We start from the raw sequence: 20,630 nt of genomic DNA on the forward strand, positions 1-20,630 counted from the left end.
ACCAGACAACAAAGGTAGAAAAACTCATTTTATTTTCATTTTAGTGTTTGGAATATGTCCAATTTGAGAATTTACATCTGCTATCTTATTTTGCACTGGGTATAATGAAGCTGTAACAGCTTACAGAAATTATTTATAATGAAAAAATTCAAGTTATTTTTTCTCCTATACTGGTGTAATATTTTCAATGATGCCTGTTTATATGCGCCAAGGGGTGTGGCTAACATAGATGTGGCTGTCATAGGTGTGGAGCCACAGGTGGTTGACCCGCCCATAATGAGTACTGGCACCTATTTTCCTACAAAAAAAGCACTGGATATTAGAGAACTAGAATGACATGTTTTGGCAGATGCGTGCAGAGAAAAGGAGAGATGAGTCAAGGGTGATCTCAAGATCATGAGCTGAAAAAACAGGGAAAATGATAGTGTTATCCACACAAATAGAGAATGGAGGAAGTGTTGAGGTGGATTTAGCAGGAAACATAAGAAGGTCAGCCTTCACCATGTTCAGTTTCAGATGGTGATGGGACATCCAGGCAGCAAAGTCAGATAAGTAGGCTGAGACTTGTGTCTTAATTCCTGGTGAAATTTCAGGTGTAGTGAGGTAGACCTGGGACTCATCAGCATAAAAGTAATGCTGAAAACTATGAGAAGAAACCAGAGCACTAAGGAAACAAGTTTAGAGAGAGAAGAAGAAAGGTTCCAAGACAAATATACAAGCTGATAGTGAGATTGCAATAGAGAAAGATCCACCAGAGCATGCACTAAAAGCGTGATGAGAGAGAAAAAAAGAAAACTAAGTCAGAACACAGCCTCAAAATTCAAATAAGGGCAGCATATCAAGAAGGATGAGGAAGGATTAAAAAAAAAAAAAAGATCTAGCCAGGAACAGGTCACTGGAGATTTTGGCAAGGACTGTTTCTGTAAAATGTAGAAAGTAAAAGCAAGATTGGAGTGAATCAAGAATAGCTTGAGATGAAAGAAAGTTAAGGCAGTGTCAGTGAATAGCATGTTTAAGTAGCTTAGATGTGAAAGGGACAAAGAAGATGGGATAATAGTTGAAAAAGGAACTAAGGTCCAGTGAAGGTTTTTGAGGAATGGTATAATCACAGTATGTTTGAAGGCATCAGGAACAGTTACAATGGAAAGTTACAGATTTCGGATATGACGGAAGGAATAACTATAGAGGAGATAGAGTTGACTAGGTAGATGGGAATGGGTTCAAAGGAATAGGTAATGGGTTTGGAGGAGGAGATAAGATATGAAGTTTCCTCCTCTCTGATTTTAGAAAAAGAAGGAAGGGTGTAAAAATGATGTAAGGCAAGCTGGAAGTCGCCTGGTTCAGAACTCAAAATTAACCTTGTGAATCCTTGTCATGGAGGTGATCAGCTATAGTCTGGACAGAGAGTAAAGTGGGGGTGGATATTGGAGATGGAGGCACATTTAGGAGAGAGTTCAGGGTGGCAAAAAGACAGCAACACTTGAGATGATAGCAAAGGCTTCCTCCAAACCATTAAAAATGAAAAAGAAACATACCATGGTTATTGCAAAGCAAAATTAAATCTTCATGAAGAACAGATTCTTACCCTCTGATGGCCTAGTAAAGTGATTCAGGCTTTGAAACAAAACTATGATGACCTGAAAATGGGAGCAAATTTGGTGACATTTTCTGAACATTTTCTCCCTGAACTGTTATTTCTTTTTTATTTGAATGTTCATTTAAGCTTGAAAGAGCCCATCAGACCCCTTCTCATTGAGAGTCAAATGCATGCTTCTCATTCCTGTTGGTGATTAAAATATCAACAGGCCCTAGCAGTTCTGCAACTAATCATAGACCTCAATTAAAATATGTGGGCAACAAATCCCTCATCTTGCTGGATTTGAACAAAACTACATTAAATTGTTATAAACAATTTCTTGCCATGCAAGACAGAAACTTAAACAAATCATTGAATATAAGATGATTGAATAATCATGTTAAAAGACAAAAATTATGGTTATGTCTTGAACACCACCATCTAGACAGCATTTCCACTCAAGAAATCTGCCTTAAATATAAACACTCCAATTTTACATAATAAGCAGCATTTGCTAGCTGTTTTCTCTCTAGCACTCTCCAGCAATCAATAAAAAGAATGGACTTGTTATTTTAATTAGATGTTTAGTACTATAATTGCCCAAATCTCTGATTCTGAGTATAGATAGGTAAAAGATATTCAGCTGAAAGAGAAATGGATTGATTAATATATCTATATATCTATAGATATAGATATATACACCCAGTGCAGACTCTCCCTAGTTCTTTAAGAATGTGGCTGAGGAATTGACCAGAGTTGAAGGTAAACCTCTAGAAATAGAATTATAAGACTGAAAAATTGTGAGAATCACTATGTAGAGAGTGATGAGGAAAAAGTGGAGATTCTCAGCAAATATTTCTGTTCCATGTTCACAGAAGAAAATCCTTGAGAAGAATCAAGGTCAGCTGAAAAAAATATATTGGAATGGAGTAAATGTACACAGAAGTGTTTAAAAATAATATGAAATTGAGAGTGGACAAAGCCATGGAGACAGAAAGCATACATCTCAGAATATTGAGGGAACTCAGAGAGATCTTGGTGGGCCCTCTTAAAGATTTGTTTAATATGGCAAAAGCACAAATGGAAGAACAAATGGATAGAAATGTAAGGAGGGGCGACAAGAATCTTTTCAGGTACAATTATATTGGTAAAAGAAGGAAGAATAAAAATGTAATTGTGAGACTCTATGTGGAGAATGATGATGTAAAAGCAAATGCACTAAACAAATACTTCTGTTTGTGTTCATGAAAGAAAATCCTAGAGATGGACCACGATTGACTAGCAAAGGTACATATGAGAATGGAGTGGATACAGCACTGTTCACGGAAGAAAGTGTTTATGAACAACTTGAAAAATTGAAGGTGGACAAAGCCAAGGGGCCAGACGGGATCCATCCCAGGATATTGAGGGAGCTCAGAGAGCTTCTGGCGGGTCCTCTTAAAGATTTGTTTAATAAATCCTTGGAGATGGGAGAGGTTCCTTGGGATTGGAGAAGAGTAGATGTGGTCCCTCTTCACAAAAGTGGTGAAGCTGGAAACTACAGGCTGGTAAGCCTCACTTTGGTTGTTGGAAAAGTAATGGAAGCAATGGTGAAGGAAAGGATAGCGAATTTCCTGGAAGTTAATAGGTTACAAGATCCGAGACAACATGGTTTTACCAAAGGTAAATCGTGCCAAATGAATTTACCTGAATTCTTTGACTGGGTGACCAGAGAATTGGATCGAAGATGTGCGCTAGATGTAAACTACTTAGATTTCAGCAAAGCCTTTGACATGGTTCCTCATAGGAGGCTCTTGAATATACTTGACAGGCTGACGTTAGGACCCAAAGCGGTGAACTGGGTTAGGAACTGGTTGACGGACAGACACCAGAGGGTGGTAGTTAATAGAATTCACTCAGAGAAAAGAAAGGAAAGGTGGTTAGCTTAGCAGAGTTTAAAAAGGGGTTAGACGGTTTCCTAAAGAACAAGTCCATAAACCACTACTAAATGGACTTGGGAAAAATCCACAATTCCAGGAATAACATGTATAGAATGTTTGTACATTTGGGAAGCTCACCAGGTGCCCTTGGCCTGGATTGGCCGCTGTCGTGGACAGGATGCTGGGCTCGATGGACCCTTAGTCTTTTCCCAGTGTGGCATTACCTATGTACTTCTATAGGACCCAGAGTGGTGAACTGGATTGGAAACTGGTTCTCTGACAGAAGAAAGAAGATGGTAGTAAATGGAATTACTCAGAGGAAAGCAAAATATAAAAAGGAACAACAAACATAGTTTGAAATGTGGGCGATGTTGCTGAAGGGTTGAAAGGAAAGGTTTGCCTTTTTGCAGATGACACAAAAATAGCCAATAGAGTGGATACCCTGGAGGGAGTAGAAACAATGAGAAGGGATCTCCAAATGTTAGAAGAATGGTTGAGGGTCTGGAAGATAAAATGTAATGCAAAAAAAGTGTAGAGAAACCCAAAAAAAAGATTCTGGATAGGAGGGGAGAGATTAGTAAGCTCGACTCAGGAGAGAGACCTTGGGGTGTTGGTGTCCGAGGATCTAAAGGTGAAGAAACAATGTGACAAGGTGACGGTCATGGCCAGAAGGATGCTAGGCTGCATAGAGAGGGGTATAACCAGCAGAAGAATGGAGGTGTTGATGCCCCTGTACAAGTCGTTGGTGAGGCCCTACTTGGAGTATTGTGTTCAGTTTTGGAGTCCGTATCTTGCTAAAGATGTAAAAAGACTGGAAGCGGTGCAAAGAAAAGCTACAAAAATGGTATGGGATTTGTGTTGCAAACCATATGAGGAGAAACTTGCTGACCTGAACCTGGAGGAATGGAGAAACAGGGGTTACATGATACAGATGTTCAAATATTTGAAAGGTATTAATCCGCAAACAAACTTTTCCGGAGACGGGGACACGAATTGAGGTTGAAGGGGGGCAGATTCAGGAGTAACGTCAGGAAGTACTTTTTCACATAAAGGGTGGTGGATACATGGAATGCTGTCCTCCGGGAGGTGGTGATGAAAAAGGAAATGGAATTCAAACATTCATGGGATAAACACAAAGGAATCCTGTTTAGAAGGAATGGATCCACAGAATCTTAGTGGAGATTGAATGGCAGCGCCGGTAATTGGGAAGCAAAACCAGTGTTGAACAGACTTCTACAGTCTACACCCTGATCGTGACAGAATTGATATGGATGAGTTTGAATGTACATTTTAAGGAGCTTCGACGTTAGCTTCAGAAAGATTAATACAAGAAGAGTGCTGGGCAAATTTCTATGCTCTGTGCCCTGAAAATGGCAAGGACAAATCAAACTCGGGTATACATATAAAGTATCATGTACCATGTAAAATGAGTTTATCTTGTTGGGCAGACTGGATGGACCATATAAGTCTTTATCTGCCGTCATTTACTATGTTACATGCAAATGCCAGAAGCCTAAGAAATAAGATGAGAGAGTTAGAATATATTGCACTAAATATATAGGAGGCATCTCTGAGACCTTGTGGAAGGAGGATAACAAGTGGGACACTGTCATAACAGGGTACAAATTATATCGTAGTGATAGGGTGGATTGAATTGGTGGAGGGGTAGCATTGTATGTTAGGGAAGGCCTTGAATCAAATAGACTAATAATTCTGCAGAATACAAAACACATCTTGGAATCCCTATGGATTTAAATTCCATGTGAAAAGGGGAAAAGGATAGTGATAGGCGTGTACTATAATCAGCTCTGGAGTAAGTACACAAAGGAAATCCAATAAGTTAGCATTTAACTTTCAAAAAAGGAGACTATAATAAAATAAGAAAAATGGTGAACAAAAAACTTAGAGGAGCATCTGCAAAGGTCAAAAATTACATAAGGCATGGATGCTGTTCGTCCTGGAAGCCCAGGCCAGTTATATTCCATGCATTAAAAAAGGAGGAAGGAAAGACAAACGACAGCCGACATGGTTAAAAAGTGAGCTGAAAGAAGCTATTAGAGCTAAAAGAAAATTTTTCAGAATATGGAAGAAGGATCCAACTGAAAATAATAAGAAACAAGATAAGGAATATCAAGTCAAATGCAAAGCACTGATAAGGAAGGCAAAGATAGACTTTGAAAAAAAGATTGCGTTGAAGGCAAAAACACATAGTAAAAACATTTTTAGGTATATTAGATGCAAAAAGCCAGCAAAAGAATCAGTTGGACTGTTAGATGACCAAGGGGTAGACAAAGCCATACCAGAGAGATTTCTTTGCTTCAGTATTCACCAAGGAAGATTTGGGAGAGAAATGCCAGAAATGGTATTCAATACTGATGAGTCAGAGAAACTGAAATCAAATTTCTGTAAACCTAGAAGATGTAATGGAGCAAGTTGACAAACTGAAGAGTAGCAAATCGCCTGGACCAGTCCACCACTGCACACACCCCACCCGCCACCCCCCAAATTGCAGGGCTGGCTATACCCGGGGAAAGAGCCTGTTGTTAAAAATTTACCAGCACACCACTGAATAGAGAGATCTGAGGAGGTCCAATGGTTGGGTAAAAGCATGCAGACAAGCCACAGCCTGTGATTATTTGACTGGATAGGATGGGCAGAGAGAAAGGATTGGATAGTTATTATAAATATTTAAATAATTGAGGGTTTCGCAAACCACATCATTTCAGTAACCAAGACTTTGTGGATATTATGAACTGTTATCAGTTAAGAGATGTTATCAGTTAGATATCTGCCTGCTGCAGCGTTTTAAAGTTTTTGGAGGCACGTAGTTTTAGGTGCTGAGATATAAACTAATTATATTCTATGTACCACGCCTAAATCTAGGTGCTGCTTATAGAATAAACTGAGTTGGCACTGATTTCCACACCTATTTTTTTTAGGTGCCATATATAGAATCTCCCCCATAACTGCCAAAAGTTAGATGTGAGCACTTACACCAGCCTTTAACATGGTGTAATTTCTCATGCCTAGTGGCGAAACTGCAGACTTACGCTAGTATTTTATAACAGCAGTTCTATGCAGAACTGCCATCATAGAATTTGCACTTAGCACACATCATCCCAGTACCTACATTTTGGCGTGCTTTCTTAAATCTATCCCATGATTACATATTGATATTCAGATTTAAAAACAGGAAGTTGGAAAACATTGGGTGGATTATAACGAGTTCAATCTATCCCACCTAGTAAAAGTTGTTATACTGCTGATTTTTTTTTTGTCACTGTTTATCTTAAGTTTTTGTTCTGTTCTATATCAAAATGAATACAACTATTTGAACTAAAAAAAAAAAAAAAAGAATTTTGACTAATTTGGTTACATAGGATGACTACTATTGAGTTGGGAGTTTATGATATTTTGACTCTTCTTTCTCTTTTCTTTAAGTTTACACAATTAGCAGGCTGCCAAAATTTGCTTTCCTAGTAGTTACAAGATAAATATTGTGGGCCCTGCTCCAGGAAAATGCCAATCAAATCTGAGCAGGAAAATAGCCCAATTAGAATTGCAGTCTTAACTTTCAAAGAGAAGTATAAAACTGAGTTCAAGGAGGAGCTTTGTCTTCCTCCCCTCCCCCCCCCCCACCCCACCCCTAGGAGCTCCAGCTTAAAGGGCCCCTTTCTCCCTCAGAAGTGTTCACAGCAAGGTTGCATGTAGAACAACAGGAAGTGGGTTATCCCATCTGAGCTTTGGCCCCCTGCTCAAGGGGGTACAAGAAAGGAGAAAAGCACAGAGGTTGCCAATCTGGTCTACAGCTATCCCCTGGTGCATACTAAAAGGAGAGAGATCTGATCTATTTATATTTCAATTTATGAACAGCCAGTAATATTTGTCCATTCCTACATGTCACGTGGAGGGGCATAATCAAACTGGGCACCCATCTCTAAGGACTGCCCGGCGAAGGGGCAGGGCATCCCGTATTATCGAAACAAGATGGGTGTCCATCTTTCATTTCAATAATACGGTCGGGGACGGCCAAATCTCAACATTTAGGTTGACCTAAGAGATGGTCAACCTAAATGTTGAGATCGCTGGCCTTACAGATGGCCGACCTCGGTTTTCACCAATAATGGAAACCGAGGACAGCCATCTTAAAAACGGCCAAATCCAAGTCATTTGGTCGTGGGAGGAGCCAGCATTTGTAGTGCACTGGTCCCCTCTCACATGCCAGAATACCAACCAGGCACCCTAGGGGGCACTACAGTGGACTTCACAAATTGCTCCCAGGTGCATAGCTCCCTTACATTGGGTGCTGAGCCCCCCAAAACCCACTACCCACAACTGTACAACACTATCATAGCCCTTAAAGGGTAATGGGGGGCACCTAGATGTGGGTACAGTGGGTTTCGGGTGGGTTTTGGAGGGCTCCCATTTACCACCACAAGTGTAACAGGTAGGGGGGGATGGGCCTGGGTCCACCTGCCTGAAGTGCACTGCAGTACCTACTAAAAACTGCTCCAGGGACCTGCATACTGCTGTGATGGAGCTGGGTATGACATTTGAGGCTGGCATAGAAGCTGGAATAAATGTTTTTTAATTTGTTTTTTTTGGGTTGAAGGGGGTTGGTGACCACTGGGGGAGTAAGGGGAGGTGATCCCCGATTCCCTCCGGTGGTCATATGGTCAGTTTGGGCACCTTTTCGAGGCTTGGTTGTGAACAAAAAGGGACCAAGTAAAGTCGGCCAAATGCTCGTCATGGACGCCCTTCTTTTTTCCATTATCAGCCGAGGACGGCTATCTCTTAACCATGCCCCATTGAACTTTGGTCGTCCCTGCGACGGAAAGCAGTTGGGGATGCCCAAAATCGGCTTTCGATTATGCCGATTTGGCCAGCCCTGAGAGAAGGACGCCCATCTCCCGATTTGTGTCAGAAGATGGGCGTCCTTCTCTTTCGAAAATGAGCTGGATAATCACCTTCCAATATTTTGTGTGACAGCCTATGAGGTATCACTCAACCCCTCTGATCTGAGACATCCTCTATACTTGCTTTCTTCTCTTTGTAATATTAGCTATCATTGTAGACTTTTTTCTTTTGTAATACTTATTGTTATTTTTAAAAAGTACTGTAGGTTAAAGTATCCACAAATGGCTATAGAGGATGAGTGGAGGAGTGGCGTAGTGGTTAGAGCACCAGTCTTGACATCCAGAGATGGCCAGTTCACATCCCACTGCTGTTCCTTGTGATCTTGGCCAAGTCAATTAAACCTCCATTGCCTCAGGTACAAACTTAGATTGTGAGCCCTCCAGGGACAGAGAAATATCCAGTGTACCTGAATGTAACTCACCTTGAGCTACTACTGAAAAGGTGTGAGCAAAAATCTAAAGAAAGAAAGAAAGAAAGAAAGAACAGAAAGTGAAATTGTGTGGTATTCCTATAGAAACTCAGGGTCTGATATTCAAAATGATTTAAATGGGCAGGAGAGACTTCTGCTCTGTTAAATCACAGTCAACTGGCCATCCGCTGACATTCAGTGACACTTCACTGGATGGTGCTATTGAATATTGGCTCTGACCTGCTTGGTGTAAACCAGAGCTGGGGTAGTCCAGGGACAAAGTCAATGCAGACCCTGAATTTATGTGGGCACTGGTGATAATCAGTGCCAGTGCCCACAGAGCTAACTGGGTAATAATTTTGCCTGGTTAGCTATGCTGGTACAGCATTGAGTATCAGTAGTACCTGTGTACTACTATTACTACTTAACATTTCTAAAGCGCTGCCAGGGTTACGCAGCGCTGTACAATTTTAACACAGAAAGACAATCCCTGCTCAAAGAGCTTACAATCTAATGGACAAGTGTAGAGTCAGTCAAGTAGGGGTAGTCAATTTGGGGCATTCACGATTACATGAAAGGTACAAAGGTATAAAGGTTAGGTGCCGAAAGCAATATTGAAGAGGTGGGCTTTGAGCAATGATTTGAAGATGGGTGAGGAGGGGGCTTGGCGTAGGGGTTCAGGAAGTTTATTCCATGCGTAAGGTGATGCGAGGCAGAATGGGCGGAGCCTGGAATTGGCGGTGGTGTTGAGAGGAGGGATTTGTCCTGTGAGCGGAGGTTACGGGCGGGAACATAAGGGGAGATGAGGCTAGAGAGGTAATGAGGTGCTGCAGACTGCGTGCATTTGTAGGTAAGAAGGAGAAGCTTGAACTGTATGCGGTATCTGATCGGAAGCCAGTGAAGTGACTTGAGGAGAGGGTTGATATGAGTATATCGGTTCAAGCGGAATATAAGGCGTGCAGCGGAGTTCTGAACTGATTGAAGGGGGGATAGATGGTTAAGAGGGAGGCCAGTGAGGAGTCGGTTGCAATAGTCAAGGCGAGAGGTGATGAGAGCGTGGATGAGAGTTCAGGTGGTGTGCTCAGAGAGGAAAGGGCGAATCTTGCTGATGTTAAAGAGGAAGAAGCGACAGGTCTTGGCTGTTTGTTGGATATGTGCAGAGAAGGAGAGGGAGGAGTCGAAGATGACTCCGAGGTTGCGGGCAGATGAGTCGGGGAGGATGAGGGTGTTATCAACTGAGATCAAGAGCTATGCTGGTACAGCATTGAGTATCAGCAGTACCTGTGTAACTTCAAGGTGTCACCAATGACCTGGATATTGAATGTCAGTGCCCAGATATGGCCCAGTGGTGAATATCTGGGCATAATCTAGCCATCAGCAGTCAGCATTTAAAACAACACTCACTGCTGCTGGCTGAATATTGACCCAATTATATTTAATTTCTAAATTTCACAGGAAATGTATTCCTTCTGAGATTCTTCAACTATTGTTTCAAAGATAGTTATTATTTCAAGAAGGTTACTTCTAGTGTTACAGATCAGTTCCTAAAGGAGTCTTCTCTTACGCAGGAGCTGCTTTGGGATCTGCCAGTCCACAGGAAATCATTAGACAGTCCTAATTAAAGTTAGGGAAACGGCCACCAAAAGGCCATTTCCTCAGCAACAACAGAAGTAACTCCTTTTTCCAGTAGGAATTGTATGTTTCATTTCACACAACTTTAATGCAAGGACTTGGAAACTAAAGCCAATAAATTCAAACCTTATTTACAAGCAAGTCATTTATCACCTAGGTAGTGTTTCACACAAATTCCTGCACTCTTGTACCACATTAACACAGACGAGCAAGGGAAAAAGTTCATCCCGATCCTGTTGTTGTAGCTGGGCCACATGCCATCTATCTCATTGCTAGTTCCCACTCCACAGATGCTGAACTTTCTTCAAGGCCCAATTTTGCAGTCCAACAACATTTCATGTGAAATTAGAGATGACCATGCTGTCTGGACATGAGTGATAATGTATCACCCTGCAGGAATCAATATCTGATGAGCTGTTATTGAAATTTCTTGTTATGCTTTGAAGCTAATGCATATTATGACCAAGTCAGCTGAAAAAAATGGTTCTTTTTAATCACATTTAAGCATTGATGCAATGAGTTTTAGCCATTCTACTGACCTGAGTCCGTTAAAAAAAAAAAAATACAATCCCACAGAGCACCAATGGAAAAAAAAAAAAAGGAGGGGTCATTCCTACTTCTTTTTGTTTTGTTTTTTTTTCCATTGAGTTTGTAAATTAAATAACATTCTGATTTATGGGAAGCCATTGTACTTGTGTGCTGTCACTTTTGCAAATGTTAAGGTGTATTAAAATCACCATTTAAATGTGCAAAGCAATTTGTGCTTGTTACCAGTGCCTTGATGCATGTAAATTAACATGACTTTTAACAGAAAAATTTCATAATGAGGTAGAGAGAAATAAAACTATGCACCACAGTGCATTACCTCTACAGCATATAGAAAAATAATCTGCAATGAAATGTGAACATTGATCTGTTGGCGTAACAATGTGACCCCAGTTTAGGAAGATGAAGTAAAGCATTTGTGATAGTGTCACTGTTAATGTGCTAACTTTTACTTTGGTAAATTAATGCAAGACTCATGTGCATGCTATTAACATGATCCATTAATGCACAGTAATTATTGATGTTATTGAAATATAGTACATTGGTATTCAGGTGAAATAATGTTTTTCAGTTTTAACTATACTTAAATAGAAAAACAATTAAAAGATTATTTGAATAGAAGAATGTAAAGTGGACTTTTTAGGTTTGTTTCATATGTTGAGTAGGACACATCCATTTGTCTAACTGCTGTTTGATTTCTGTCCATACAAATAGATTTATATACACCTGTACATACAAATCTAGAGGAGCACAGAGCAGACAGCAGGGTGGGACTCCAAGCCTAGTGATCTTCAATATGCTGACATGGACTACAAACCTTGCAGGAAAGAACTAAGGTATCCACCAATGAAGTTCCAGCTCCCACTGGCAGGAGAATATGGGGAAAGCCATGGCCATGGCAAAAGCATTGCAGCCTGTCCATGGCAATTCAAACCCATCAGCAGTGGAAGACAAGAACTGCAGCCGTAGTGAAATGTTGTTCTATCTGCTGGCGTGGTCCAACCTATGCTGATAGAAGATAAGGACCATTCCCTTGAGGCTGCTGACCTCCTGTAAGTAATTTGTAACCACAGTACCTAAAAATTGAAGGGTAGCCAATGTGGAGCTGATTTTTAAAAAGGGTTCCAGAGGTGATCTGGGAAATTACGGACCGGTAAGCCTGACTTCAGTGCTGGGTAAAATAGTGGAAATTATTATAAAGAATAAAATTATGGAACACATAATTAAGCATGGTTTAATGGGACAGAGTCAGCATGGTTTCAGTCAAGGGAAGTCTTGCTTCACCAATTTGCTTCATTTCTTTGAAGGTGTGAATAAACATGGGGCTAAAGGTAAACCAGTTGATGTGTCTAGATTTTCAGAAAGCTTTTGACAAAGTTCCTCATGAGAGACTCCTAAGAAAATCAAAGAGTCATGGAGTAGGAGGCAATGTTCTGTTGTGGATTAGGGAAATCAGAGGGTAGGGTTAAATGGCCATTTGTGTCAATGGAGGAGAGGTTTATACACAACTATTGGATTTTGTTAACCAGGCTCATGTTCACCCGCATCAGATGAGCTTTCACCAAAACCACAATACAGAAACTACTCTCTTGGGATTGATTACTGTGTCAAGTCTGTGAATAAAGCTGTTTCTTTTATCATCATAGTCCCGTTTCCCTGGAGTCATTGGTCCATTTCCCACTTCCTATTAGATAAACTTGTTTACGTGGGAGTTTGTGTTCATCCACCTACTGTAGGTGGATTGCCTTTCCCTTACCTATATTCAGACCCATCTTAGTCAAGCCCGTTTGGTACTACTTTTCTCCACTGATCTTAAGGCAGCATTTGATATGGTAGATCATAGCCTTTTGCTTAGGCGTCTTTCACAAATTGGGCTAGAAGGCCCAGGCCCGACTCTTGCCTGGTTTAACTCATATTTTACTGACTGTACTTTTACAGTGGCCTTTCAGGAATCTTACTCTACTCCTTATTCTATACTCACTGGAATACTGCAGGGCTCACTCTTATCCCCATTCTTATTCAACATTTTTCTAGCCCCCCTATTATTCCTCCTAGAATCAATGGGCTTGGTGTCATTCGTTTATGCTGATGACATTCAGGTTCTAGTCCTATAGATCCATCGGACAGTTTGCAAATAGTCACTATCAATCATAAATTAATTACAGTTTCTACGTGGCTTACACAACATTGTTTAATTCCTAATCCTGAAAAATCTCATGCGATGTTGTTTTCTCTAAAACCGAATACGTTGCTGATGAACCCCATCCTCATGAATGCTACTGTAATCCCTCTTACTGATAATCTTAAGATCTTAGGGTTTCTCCTGAATAAAGTCTTGATCTTTATTCCTCAGATTTCTTCCGTGATCCACCATACATTTTTTTCAATTTAGACATATCTGGTCCATTAGACCATTTCTTCTCCCCGCAGCGGTAAACATTCTAGTACATTTTTTCATTATATCCTGACTTGATTACTGAAATTTTACAGTGATTAAACTTATCACAGGACACAAATATGATCATGTCACACTTGATATGCTTGAGGGCTACAAAATTCTGAGTGGTGTAGAATGAGTAGAAGTGAATTGATTTTTTTTACTCTTTCAAAACGTACAAAGACTAGGACAAACTCAAGGAAGTTACATAGAAATACTTTTAAAATAAATAGGAGAAAATATTTTTTCACTCAAATAATTAAGCTGTGGAACTCTTTGCTGGAGGATGTGGTAACAGCGGATAGCGTATCTGGGTTTAAAAAAGGTTTGGACAAATTCCTGGAGGAAAGGTCCACATTCTGCTATTGAGACAGACATGGGAAGCATGTAGTATGGAGTATGTAGTATGGGATTTGTAGTATGGAGTGTTTCCAGAATTTGGGTTTCTGCCAGGTACTTGTGACCTGGCATGGCCACTGTTGGAAAACAGGATACTGGACTAGATAGACCATTTCACTGACCCAGTATGGCTACTCTTATGTTCTTATAATAAACGAATAACTTTTTATAGGTAGAGTAGTAATTTGTTATAATCATAATCAGTCTTTTGGAGGGGCTGGTTATAGGGGCACCCTAGCACGTGTTATATTCATGCAGAGATTTTTTTCTCCTGGTAAAGTGCCACTAAAACAGTCATCATATTATCAGAATCAGGTGCTCAACATTCAATTCAGAGTTTCTATCTATCTAGGGGTGAAGGCAACAAATCAAGGTAAGGTATACACAAAAAGTAGCACATATGAGTTTATCTTGTTGGGTAGACTGGATGGACCGTGCAGGTCTTTTTCTGCCGTCATCTACTATGTATGTTACTATATTTGTGGCATTTATGTCCCACATTAAACATGAATTAGGTTGAAACCTGGGATCATTTTTTTCTGTGCTAAGATCAAAAGAGAAAGATTGCTTATGTGAACTTGCTCCTTTTGTTTTGTGGAATGCAGTGGTATATTATAAAAATGCACTTAATTTTGTTTATTACTACTATTTAAAAGACAGATATTCAATAAAGAGGGCAGAGTTACCTTCATGGAGAAATCCAGAGTCAGTTTAAATGTGCCAACATTTTCCAGTTCTGTGATATATATTTATTTCTTCTTCAAGTCATTTTTCAACGGCATTTTCTCAGTTACTACCCAAATGTGAACACAATTATAATGTTAATTAATAAGCTTTGGATGTTACTGAATTCTGTTATTGTGTGCCACTGTATTTTCAGTTTCAGTACACTATAAGTCATCTGGGTCTCAATCCCAGTACAGCATCCTGGGGCACCCACTAGCTCTCGGGGTCAGGCACTCCTGACCCAGGCCATAAACAAACTTCCACTTCACACACACATAAAGTCAATCCTATTTTCCTTTTCAATGAGCTTGGGTGCAGGCCGGGGCCAGATAACAATCCAGAAGTTCATGGGATGTTAAAACGTGGTTTTACTAAGCACTCCTTCAACAGTCCAGGAGCAAAGTAACTCGCTCTCACTCCAAAGGCACACTCTCCACACCAAGGAGTTGTAATTTTATGCAAAACCAAACTTTACCGGAACTCTGCAACAGCCAGTTAAATCGAATTTCATATTTCTGGGAGCAAACAGCTCTTGTAGCTTCAAATACAATTTATATCCAACAGGTCAGTTTCTCTCTCAGGGAGATCATGGGTGACTTTCCCCTCTGGTATATATGCATAGAATTAGTCTGTACATATTTACAGCTCCTCCTGTCCATTACCCATCGCTTTGGGCAAAAATAATCCAAGGCTGTGTTTGTAGCATTGGTTGTCACAAGCAGACTCCTCCGGGATCAGACCTCCTTATCAGTCCTCACTTCCAGGGATACACTTCTCTGAGTTGCACCCCCCTGGCCTTGAACAGGTTCTTCCCTGCTCTGGCTCCTGGACTTGACTCCCCTTTACCCATCCATAGCATTCCACTCTTCCAGTGACTGCCTTTGGCTAACAATAACTCCACCTTATACCCAGCCTTTCCAGGAGACCCCCTCTCCTCAGGGGTCCTAGAAGGGGTGAAGGCAACCAAACACCATGTGCTCAATGTAACATCAACATTTATACTGCTACACACTACCCCTAATGTCACTCAACAACCAGGAACACTTTCCCGCTGCAACTTACCCATTGTACACACCCCCTAGGGCTCTATCTTTGTCCACCCTCTAAGCGCACTCCCCCCCCCCCCCCCCCCCCCCCAGTAACTCAAGAGAGTTCTTGCATGTTCTTTAGTAATCCCCATTATAATGGGAAATTACTTACAGATTTATGGATTTAGAATGATTACAGTTTTTATTCTTTTACATGTTTATATTTTCTTTGTTCTTCCCCTGTTAGACATTCAGCTGTTTTTATTGCAAGCAGATGGTGTTCAGAAATGAAATAGTTCTTTATAGCAAAGCTATAGATTAAACATGGAGTAACACTTTGATTTAAACTGCATTTTGTAGCCACTGGGACCCTTTTACATCATACACTCTTTCTGTATCCAATCTTGTATTCTTACCAAATAAGTAAACAGAATTAGTTTTGTATAAAAAGTAGCACAAAATCCGGCATTTCACTTCTAAAAGACTGTTGTCCATTGTAGACTTCTGTATATGCATTATTTCTGTTTAAAATTCAAGTTCGAAAAGTGTCCTAATGTTGGAGAAATGACAAACAAATATTGCTAAACTGTGTATCTTACTAAAGGTAAAGTACCGTTGCTGTAAAATAGCATGCCCTTTGTTTGATACCGCTGCCTACAGCTTGCTTAAAGAGTTTTCCTGTTATAATCAGTTTTATCAGAAAGCTAAATACTAGCTTTAGTTCTCCCACCCTAGTTCCTTGAGCTAGTATCTGATATTTTCTCCTAATGATCCTCGTAATAACATCCTACATCCTGCCTGCAGTATCCCAGAACATTAAAAGAGTGGCAGGTTGTTCATGTTTCACACCCTTCATTCCTTGGCAGGATTTGCTCTCATTCCCCTGTAGACCTAAACAATAGTTGATTTAGCATTTGCTGACCTTTTGCTCCATCATTAGACCTCCTCTGCTTGGAAGATTACTTTTTTTAATTTCTTTTCATACCTGTTTTTGTTTTCCATCTCCTCTCTATTAAGAAGATTTGCAATGGGCTTATCTGACCTCCTTGCTGATGAGAGGATGTTGTTCTCTCTAATTTCTTCAGGGGTTCATGTGCAAGCGCCCTATTGAAGGCCCAAAGGTTTTGTAAGTGAGCAGTAGGCAGGTAGGGAGATTCATCCCACCCCACCCTCCTGCCATAGGCTATTTCTACCATAGTGTTACCACATACCACTAGTATCAAGGGAGGAGGTTTCACGTCTGTTCTTTCTCCTTCATTATCTTCTCACCTTCTATCTTCTCTCTCTTCATTATTATCTCTTCTCACACCTCTTAGCTTTTTACATTCTCAGCTTTCAAATTCCCTGCCCCTGCATTCCATTTTTTTTTATAACATTTGTACCCCGCGCTTTCCCATTCATGGCAGGCTCAATGCGGCGGCGGGCAATGGAGGGTTAAGTGACTTGCCCAGAGTCACAAGGAGCTGCCTGTGCCGGGAATTGAACTCAGTTCCTCAGGTCCCCAGGACCAAACTCCACCACCCTAACCACTAGGCCACTCCACTCCTCTCTTCTGCCCTTCCATTCCTTTGGAACTCATTTTTGAACGAAAAAAAACGTCTAAAAAGTGGCATAAAGCAGCATTTGGACGTTCTTCTCACAAAAATGTCCAAATAAGTATTTTTGAAACCTATTTTTCAGATGTACTGTAGTTCTATGCTGTTCATCTGCAGTGCTTCCAAATCTCAAGGGCGCGCGTTAGGGTTGTGTTAAGGGTGGGATTTGGGCATTCCTAAGACATTTTTCAGCCATAATCGAACAAAACTAAACTAAAACTAAAAAGTTTTGAGCTAGACCTGTTTTTATAATGAATAACCAACTTGTCAAAAAAAATGTTCCCAAATTAATTCTCTGAAAAATGTAAACCAAATAGTATAATACCAGAGAATACTCTAGCTAGAAGATAATAAAGTGAGGGGATTGACCTAGAACGGTTCTGGGTGACTGATTACTATTAAATAATTAGTAGAGAGGTTCTCAGAGTGGTGAACTCACCCAAAATGAGGCTCCGCCACAAAGTGAAGCCTCTTAGGGTGGGTAAGTTTTCTCTATCATGGAACTTCTCACAAATATATTTTTTGTAACAAAATTTTTTAAAGTAACACCACCCATGTTCACAACAAATTATAACTTAGTGTGTAAATACTTAACTCTCACAAATCTCAGAACCGAGCAAGTCAGTCCTGTTACTTGCTCCACTAAAAACCTCAAGCACACCAAAAATTTCAATGGATGTACTCTAATCACTCAACACCTAAATATATGATTTCTATAATGATAAAGCACCTAATATTGTGCTATCCAGTGGCATAGCCAGACTGCCAATTTTGGATGGGCCTGAACCCAAAGTGGGTGGGCACAAAATTTTCTCTCTACCCCCCTCCCCCAGCAAAATTTAGTCACGCTAATCAGATGCATTTGTCACACAGGGTAAAGTGCTGCTTTTCAGTGCATCAGATTTCAGAAAATTTATTTAATAGCCTAACACCCTTTTCAATGAGCTTTCAGAGGCCAAAACCTCCTGCCTCAGGTCAGTATAATGCTGTTACGGTATCCTCGCCTGACCTAAGGAAGGAAGTATTGGTCTCTGAAACTTCATTAACACAGGTACCATATTACTTTATCCTAAATTAAAAATAAAATTATTTTCTTTACCTTTCTTGTATGGCCATTTACTTTTTCTCATTGTGTCGCTCCCAGTCTCTAGATTCTGCTTTCCTTCGTTTTCGCTTAACTCTTCTGCCACGGTTTCCTAGCCATTTCTCATTTTTCTCTCCTTTTTCTTTGCTTTCTTCAATATTTTTCTGCCTCTCTCTCTCTGTCCTGATTTAATTCATTCTTACTATCCATTCTTTAATTTCCTTCATCTACTTATGGCTTTTCATCTTTTTCTCACCCTTGTTCTCCCCATGCCCCTTCCTCTTATTCTCCAGTCTTTCACTACTCTCCTTTTCCATCCAGCAGCTCTCTTCTTTCTCTCCCCATCCTTCCAGTCTCCCCTCTCTCTCCCCATCCTTCCAGTAGTCTCCCCTCTTTCTTTCTGCATCCTTCCGTCCAGTGTCACCTCTTTCTCCCTACCCTTCCATCCAGCGTCTTCCCTCTTTCTCTCCCCATCCTTCCATCCATCTATCCTCTCTCCTGATCCTTCCATCTAATGTCTCTCTCCCTCTTTCTAACCAGTGTCTCTGTATCACTCTACCCTTTTCTGTTCAGTGTCCCTTCTCTCTCCACATCCTTCCAGTCTCTCACCTTTCTCTCTGCAACCTTCCAGTCTCTCCCCTTTCTCTCCCCATCCTTCCATCCAGAGTCTCTCTCCCCATCCATCCGTTTCCCTCTTTCTCTCCCCATCCTTCCATCTGTTTTCTATCTTTTCTCCCCATCCTTCCATGTTTTCCCTCTTTCTCCCCATCCTTCCATGTTTTCCCTCATTCTCTGCCATCCTTCCATCTGTTTTCCCTCTTTTCTCCCCATCCTTCCATGTTTTCCCTCTTTCTCCCCATCCTTCCATGTTTTCCCTCATTCTCTGCCATCCTTCCATCTGTTTTCCCTCTTTCTCCCCATCCTTCCATGTTTTCCCTCATTCTCCCCATCCTTCCATGTTTCCCTCTTTCTCCCCATCCTTCCATGTTTTCCCTCATTCTCTGCCATCCTTCCATCTGTTTTCCCTCTTTTCTCCCCATCCTTCCATGTTTTCCCTCTTTCTCCCCATCCTTCCATGTTTTCCCTCATTCTCTGCCATCCTTCCATCTGTTTTCCCTCTTTCTCCCCATCCTTCCATGTTTCCCTCTTTCTCCCCATCCTTCCATGTTTTCCCTCATTCTCTGCCATCCTTCCATCTGTTTTCCCTCTTTTCTCCCCATCCTTCCATGTTTTCCCTCTTTCTCCCCATCCTTCCATGTTTTCCCTCTTTTCTTCGACGAGGCCCGCCCTGCATGCCAGCGCCAGCTCCCATTGCCGGCCACTGCTGCTTTTCCTGTTGAGCAGCAGGGCCGGCGCTACAAAAAGAAGAAGCGCTAACGGCGCTAAGGACCGTAGGACGAGAAATGTTTAAAAAAAAAAAAGCGCGGCACTGGCAGGCACTGTCTCGGCAGCCTTGAGGCATTGGCTGCTGAGGCATTGGCTGCTGGCTCGCAGGCTCCTCCCGCAGATGGGAGGAGCCTGCGAGCCAGCAGCCAATGCCTCAAGGCTGCCGAGACGAGACAGTGCCTGCCGGTGCCGCGCTTTTTTTTTTAACATTTCTCGTCCTTAGCGCCGTTAGCGCTTCTTTTTGTAGCGCCGGCCCTGCTGCTCAACAGGAAAAGCAGCAGTGGCCGGCAATGGGTGCTGGCGCTGGGTGGGCCTGGGCTGAAATTGGGTGGGCCTGGGCCCAGCCAGGCCCACCCGTAGCTACGCCCCTGGTGCTATCTACATTGTAATCCATCAGAAATCAAAAATACAAGAAAATAGGCACTTAGCATTGTAGATGATTGAGAGGGTCCTCTTAACTTCGGTCCTTGTCAGTAATCCATCCTCATATAGATATCAAAGTACACTGTCCATAACAATAAACTTGTTCCCAATATGATGTGATTTCACATCTGATTGTATCCCATGCAGTGCCGTAGCGAGGGCTAATGGCACCCGGGGTGGGTCGCTGCTGCACACCCCCCTCCCCGGGTGCAGCACGGCACGACCCCCCCCCCCTCTGCGGCACCCCCCCCCCTCCGAACCGCGAACCTTTACACTGGTCTATCTAACGTGCTAAGGTCATTTCTACTGCAGCCGGAAAATGGCTGATTTTCCATTTTCTGGATTAGTGGCTATACACACATTACCCACATGCTAAATAATATTTTAGATTTTTTTTTTTTGGTCAAGGGGGTGTTTCTGCGCTAATCAATTAACGTGTTGGCATTGCAGCTTAGTAAAAGGACCCTGTCTTCATAAACTCTGCCAAATTCAAGATCATTCTTCAAGTTTCTCTAAAGGGGTCTTTTACTAAGCTGTGGTGGAAATCAGCAAG

The sequence above is a fragment of the Microcaecilia unicolor genome, chromosome 2 (assembly GCF_901765095.1).
Source record: "Microcaecilia unicolor chromosome 2, aMicUni1.1, whole genome shotgun sequence".
NCBI classification, from domain to species: Eukaryota; Metazoa; Chordata; class Amphibia; order Gymnophiona; family Siphonopidae; genus Microcaecilia; species Microcaecilia unicolor.